Raw genomic sequence first — 7,567 nt, 5'->3', positions numbered from 1 at the left:
CTAGAACACCTAGTTTTGAACTAATAGGTTACTCATACTCAGATTATGTCGGCTGTAAATTAGATTGTAAAAGTACAAGTGGTGGATGTCAATTACTTGAACCATCACTTGTTAGCTGGTTTAGTAGAAAATAACACTATGTTACATTATCTACTACTGAAGTCGAGAGTACATAGCAATGGGTGAGTGTATAGCACAACTGTCATGGATGATGCACACATTAAACAATTTTAACCTAGAATATAAAAATATAAAAATCCATATTGATAATTGATACGGGTTATAATAGATCGGTCGAGTGAGTGAAGGAGGGGTTTAAGTCCTGAAGAATAGGAAAGATATATCGCCAGTCAAATAAAGGCCGAGTGAGTGCCCCCGCGCTCATATATGCTCGACTGGGCAAAGCCCGCCTGAGCATAAGGATATTTAGCCTTATATAATATTTTCAGTATCTTACCGACCGATTATAGGCTGAGCAAGCACCCACGTGCTCATATATGCTCGGTCGGGCAAAGTCCGCCTGAGCATAAAGGTATTATATAATATTCTTAGTATATTACTGGCTGACCTAGGCCGAGTGAGCGCCCTTGCGCTCATATATGCTCAGCCGGGCAAAGCCCGCCGAAGCATAAAGGCATTTAGCCTTATATAATATTCTCAATATCTTACCGACAAATCACAGGCCAAGCGAGCACCCATGTGCTCATATATGCTCGGTCGGGCAAAGCCCGCCTGAGTATAAAGGTATTTAGCCTTATATAATATTCTTAGTATATTACCGGTCAACCGCAGGCCAAGTGAGCACCCTTGCGCTCATATATGCTCGACCGGACAAAGCCCGCCCAAGCATAAAGACATTTAGCCTTATATAATATTCTCAGTATCTTACCGGCCGATCGTAGGCCGAGCGAGCACCCACGTGCTCATAAATGCTCGATCGGGCAAAGACTGCCCGAGCATAAGAGCATTTGGCCTTATATAGTATTCTTAGTATCTTACCAGCCTATCGCAGGCCGAGCGAGTACCCACGTGCTCATATATGCTCGGCTGGGCAAAGCCTGCCCAAGAATAAGCGCATTTAGCCTTATATAGTATTCTTAGTATATTACTAGTCGACCGCAGGCCGAGTGAGCGCCCTCGCGCTCATATATGCTCTGCCGAGCGAAGCCCGCTCGAGCAAAAAGACATTTACCCCTATATAATATTCTCATCATTTTACCGGCCAACAGCAGGTCGAGTGAATACTCACATGTTCATATAAGCTTGACCTGGCTACAAATTCGCCTGAGCATAAAGGACACGTTTTACAGGAGATATTCTTAACAATATATACGATCGGCTTGAGTGACCGGTCGAAACATATTCAACAGGAGATATTCTTAACAATATATACGACCGGCTTGAACGAATGACTGAAACATATTCAGGAGAAGATATTCTTAACAGTATATATGATCGGCTCAAGTAGTCGATCAGAACATGCCTAGCAGAATATTTGGCACGAAATATCTTCTAGAAGCTTCTTCAATGATGATGATGTGTCCCCATTATTAATGTAAGTCATAAACGACAACACGGGTACATCTAGGGTATAGAAAAAAATTCCTTAAAGGATTATTACACGAATTGTAGAGGATGACTTCATCTCTTAACAAACTCTAATGAACTGGAGACCACCTCATGACTACGGAGGTCATGTGAGGTGGTATAAAAAGGGGGATCTTCTCCGTTGGCAAGGTACGTAAGTTCTAGCATCCAAACTCTGTTTCACTTCAATTACTGTTCTTCTTCTTCTTCTATCTTTGAGAGGAACTTACTTGAGCGTCGGAGGGCCTAGCCAGGGATCCCCACCCCGGTCTTGGGCCACTAACGCTTTGTTGGCTCATCTCACTGTGTGTAGGAGCGTTGAGGAGTTTTCTTCAGATCATCGGCGTTCATCTTTATCGGAGATCATCGTTATTCATCAGAACCAGCGCTCATCTCCACAGATCTTAGACAGGATCAATAATATTAGTTTAATCAACTTATCCAAAAATCTAGTACATTATTCAAGAACTAAATATATTGAAATCAAACATCACTTTATTAGAGATCACATCGCCAAAGGAGACATTGAACTCAACTATGTTATGTCCAAGTCAAATTTGGCTGTCATTTTCACTAAACCACTATCAGAATTTGAATTCAGTCATCTACAAAGATGACTGAAAATGTGCATGATAGATTACGACTGTTATTTATTTTTAAGTGATTTGCAAATTTTAGGAAAAAATCTTTACTTATATTTTTCTAAAAATTATCATTTCCCTATAATTTCAAAATTAATTTTAGCCTTAGTTTAGATCAAATCCATAGAAAGTATGTTTCTATAGATCTAGGAATCGAGCATCTCACAAACACAATAGGTCTATCTTGATTGTGTATGCACAAACTTAAAATAGTGTGAGATACATAGGTCTATTGCTTAGACTTCAAATGCTTATATCAGTGTATCAACAAAAGTCTGGGCAAAAAATACTAAAATAAGAGTGATTAGGTTAAGTAATCTATTTTAATCAAATACTAACTGGATACATTTACTTAACTTGACTAACCAATAAACATTGTTATCTTATGATAATTAGTTAGTCACTAACAGTTAGACATTTATGGATAATTTCTAGATAAATATTTTTCTTAAATAATATTAGGTTCAGGGGGATGATATTTGAAGGATAATTTCATAAATAGATCTTGAAACTTTCATTTTTGAATTTGAAGATTGTGTTTGAAAATTATTTTGATATTTTTTTACTTAGAAATTTTCTTTTACTCAAAATAACTTAAAGTATTTTAGAAATATTTCTAAGATTTTTGATCAAGTGGTCGAGTAGGTTAAAGTTGATTGGATATTAGATATATTTGACGGTGGAGAAATTCAAGTGTGTCATAGTTAACTGAACATTTGAGAGCTAAAAGTCCAATAGGGTGTTAACATGAAGTGAGAAGTTCAAATGGGCCATGGTTGACCGAATACTTAACGATCGGAAGTCCAATAGGGAGTTGGCATGAGACAAGAAGTCCAAGTGGTTCATGGTTGATGGGACATTAGGTGGTTGAAAGTCCAATAAGGAATTAACAAGAGCGAAGTTCAAGTCAATCATGGATGACTGGATACTTGGTAAAGAGAGAAGTCCAAATAGGTCAAAGAAGATTGAATGTTTGTCAATAACGAAGTCTTAACAGGTCAAGATTGACGGATGTTAGGCAACAAAAAGTCTCGGTAAGTTAAGGTTGAGGTCAATTGAATTCTCGGTAAGGGGAGAATTCAATCTTAAGGCTGAAATAGGAGTATCAATTGATTGATAGGGTGTATTAATCAATTATGGGCTCTAAACATCGAAATTGATGTATAGTGGTTGTTTTAGGGTTGCTACACAGTGTTGTAGGGTTTGTTATAATAATTAGGATTTCTGCTACAATAACCAAGGTTGGCTACAGTATGGGATTTAGCATTTTCTACTATAGTGTTTTGCTACAGTAATAATTTATTGATGAGTGATCCATTGATTGCTTGAATTGTAGCAACGAATAGAATGTTAGGAAATCAATTATTTTAACTTAACTGATTGTCTTTCAATCGATTGATGGATCTGAGCAATTAGGTATTGGCACTATAGTATTAATTAGAATATTAGGAAATTGATTATTCAACTCAACTAGTAGTCCTTCAATTGATTGTTGATTTTAGGTTTTAAAGTTAACTATGAGGTTCGACTATTAAGGTAACAATCAATTGTTGATGTAGAAAATGAAGTCATGGCCAGAGATAGTGGAGCAATCGACTTGTGGGAACTGGCAATCAATTGATGGAAGAAAATCAGCTCAACAACAACCATAAAAGAGCGTTTCCAGAAAGATTGAAGGCTGGTTTTAGGATGAAGTGTTGTTATATTTCCAAACCAAATAGAGAGATTCCAGAGCAATTAAACAAAGTCAATTTCATTTGTGTACACTTGTTTGTTTCGATTTCTTTTGACTTCATTTGTACATTTGTATTTGGCTTTTGTTTGTAAGAATAGGTGTTGTAAGAAGTTTCTCCTTATTTGGAAGGTATCTTGCAAGGAGAAGACATCGCTAAGATTTGGCCTTTGGATGTAACCACCTTGGGAGCTATTGTGTTGTGATGTGTATTCGTGTTGCTTATAGAAGTTTTACAATACAAATCCATCAAAGTGGTATTAGAGTGAGATTGTTCTTCACTGGATTAACCGACGACAGAGTACAAAGCTAGAGGTAGCAGACAAAGCTTCAGTTTTTGAAAGGGTCAAATAAAATTCAAATATGAATTAGGATACGACATTTGAGTACCTCCGCCATTCAGATTAGGAAGCTTTGATCAATAGAAGGTAAGGGTTGAGAATTTTTTCATGATCAACATCAACAATTGATTCTTCCTAATATAACTAGTTCTTCCTAATAGAAGGATTTTAAGCCTCAATGGATAGCAAAGGAAGACTCCTTAAGAAAAAGAAATAGATCAAGGAGCAAATCTAAAAATTTGAAACAAAGGATAAGGTAATCAAAATTTTGGTGAATATGGTGCTTAATAAAATTTTATGTAAATTAGGTAAATTTAGGAATGTTAAGGATCTATGGAATAAGCTTTCCAAGCTTCATTAAGTCTATCATCGACAAAAGCGAAGACAAGCCTGAGAAGGAAGACTCATTGGCTCAAGAGCCCAAAAATATGGAAATTGAGAAATGCTCAATTTTTAAGATTGAGAAGGTTGAAGAAACCTCTGTCTCAAGGATTAAAGGAGGGGATAAATCATCAACTACGAGTGTTTTCCGATTTATCTTGATGGCTGGTGGAAAACTTATGTAAGGCTGAGCAAGTCAACCTAGGATTAGTAAGCATAAGCTGGATCTCTGGTGCCAACTAAAAAAATAAAATAAAAAATAAGTAGAGGATAAATCAACTATACTAGAATGAGAGGAACTCTCAACATTCGATGTCGATAAAGAAGAAGATTATGTCATCCCTGTAAGTCAAAAGATCCCAAATCATAAAGGTATATCAATTCATTCATACAATAAAAATCAAGATCATATCATTTATGTAGGATCGAAAGCGCTAGGGGGGGTGAATAGCGCTCGTGGCTAATTCGTTCGTTAGAGTAAAACACGCAGCGGAAAGATAAAAACAATACTTGAACACCAAGAGTTTTACTTGGTTTGAAGTCTGTGGTGACTCCTACTCCAAGACTCGAAAGTAAGAGTGCTTTCGATGGGCAATCACTATAGCTTTGGAAAACATTACAACTTTGAAATACAAAATCAATGCAAAGATTATACCGACATGTAATGAAATGAGAATTGAATGCTTCTGGTTGTCGGAGTTGAGCTACGGCGTTGTTGGATCATTCTTTGGGTAGCACACAGAAGAAGGATAATGATTTCTAGTTGTCTCCAAGTTGTTGCTCAAACCAGGCTTAAGTAGCTTGTTGAGGGTGCCTCCAACTGCATGGAGAGCGCCTCCAACCCTACCAAAATCATAGCGCCGATAAACCCTTCATCTTCACTGCTTATCCTCCTGATGGCACCTCCAAGCTCCATGGAGGGCACCCTCCAAGCTGCGTATAGGCCGTCTCCAAGCTCCATGGAGGGTGCCCTTGCGCCTTGCTGTGAGGTTGTCGACCAGGACATCCGAGGTGCCTCCAAGCTCCATGGAGGGTGCCTAAGAATTGTTCATCCGAGCCTTTTTTTTTTGCGTGATTTCTGTCCTGTAAGGCATGTTAGTCCACAAACAAAGTATACCCTGCAAAACAAGATTAGTACAATAAAATAGATTAATTAGAAAGTAATTTTTGTTGGATCCCGTGGTTGTTTTGATGTGATCAACCAAATTAAGTTAGGTCATGTTTGGTTTTGATCCCTGTGTCTAAGTGTGCAAGAGCTTAGGAGCACAGGATGTCGAGCAGAAGACGCAGCTAGCGAGAAGGATGGCACAAGAAGGGAGTCGACGGGCTCGGTGCGTCTGAAGGATGAAAGAACTACGGAAGAGTACTCCGGTGGACGAGAAGAATGTGTGCGACGTTCGAGGGACAAGAAGCCGGGATGGAAGCCTGCTCAAGGAGAAGGCCGGAAATTGGGTTCGGATGAGCCCTATTTCGGTTGGCCGTAATCACCCAAGCTATCGGGACTTCGGAAGCCAAAGTGAAGATGAAAAAGTGCTAGAAAAATAGCTAGAGGCGCCCTCAACAACTGTTGAGGTGCCTCCTCCCTCACCAGAGTGAGGGCGCTCTTAACTGCATTAAGGGTGTGCTTAATAGTATTGAGGGTGCCCTCAATGTCCTTAAGGGCGCCCTCAACTGGGTCAACATGACCGTTTGCGTGCGGATAAAGTTTTATCAGCTCATCCCCTTGGAGGCGCCCTCAACCCCTTTCAAGACTCCCTCAACACTCGATATAGGATTTCCATGAGCTATATAAAGACCCTGGAGCTAGGAAATTATTAAATCAACTCTGTATATAATTTATAGCAACATCTGAGCTTTCTTAGTGTGTAAAAAGGCTTCTCCGCCTACTGTGAAGGAGATGTTTCTAGTGGAGTTGTTTAACCGCCTTGGATTAACAACCATCTAGGTTGTAACCAAGTTAAATTTTTTATCTCTTCTTTTCTGTTATTTTACTTTATTATTGTTGCAATTTTAGAGTTGAAAGAACGAGGAGGGTATTTTCTTTTTGCAAGCAATTCACCCCTCCCCTCTGTCGGCCCCGCTGCACCAACAATTGGTATCAGAGTCAGACCGCCTCAGAATGACTGACCGTCGACTGAAGTATCAAGATCAAGACGATGGTCGATGCAAGTATTCATCCCCCGAAATTCGACGGAGACTTCGTGACATGGAAACGCCGAATGGAGGTATTCTTCAAAAAAGAATTTGATATTCTTTTAATTATGAAATATAGTTTTACAGTCCCTAAAGACAAGGAAGAATACAATTGGACGAAAAAGGAGCAAGCTGATTTCGTGGCCAATGGAAAAGCAGAATTCCATCTGCTCAGCGTTCTGCCACCCCAGGAAGTAAGTCGGATCAGAAGCTACGTTTCCACCAAAGACCTCTGGGAAAAATTCCTGAAGCTCCACGAATGCACCTCAGAAGCAAAGTTAGAAAAGCACAATATCCTCCGGACTCAGCTGATAAATCTCCGGATGAACAACGGCAAAAAGGCAGCGCAACTCCAAGTGAGAACTAAGGAGCTGATAACTCAACTAAGCAATCTCGAAGAAACGGTAACAGACCGAGACTCAATATGGTATCCGCTCAACGCCTTCCCAAGAACTCCAGAATGGGCATCCTTAGTAGCTGCATACTACATCTCTAAGGACTTTGAGGTAAGTATGCTAGAAAATTTATTTTCTACATTTGAACTTCACGAATCTCGAATTGTATAACCTAAACAAATAGAGAAGTCAAATCACAATGTTGCCTTACAAGCCGAGATGGACGATCCTGACTCTAAAGCGTCGATCGATGAAACTGAAGCGGCACTATGGGTAAGGAAGTTAAATAAGTTTACT

Source organism: Zingiber officinale, chromosome 3B (assembly GCF_018446385.1).
Source record: "Zingiber officinale cultivar Zhangliang chromosome 3B, Zo_v1.1, whole genome shotgun sequence".
NCBI lineage: Eukaryota > Viridiplantae > Streptophyta > Magnoliopsida > Zingiberales > Zingiberaceae > Zingiber > Zingiber officinale.
The sequence above is the reverse complement of the archived record's forward strand: the minus strand, read 5'-3'. Positions refer to the sequence as shown.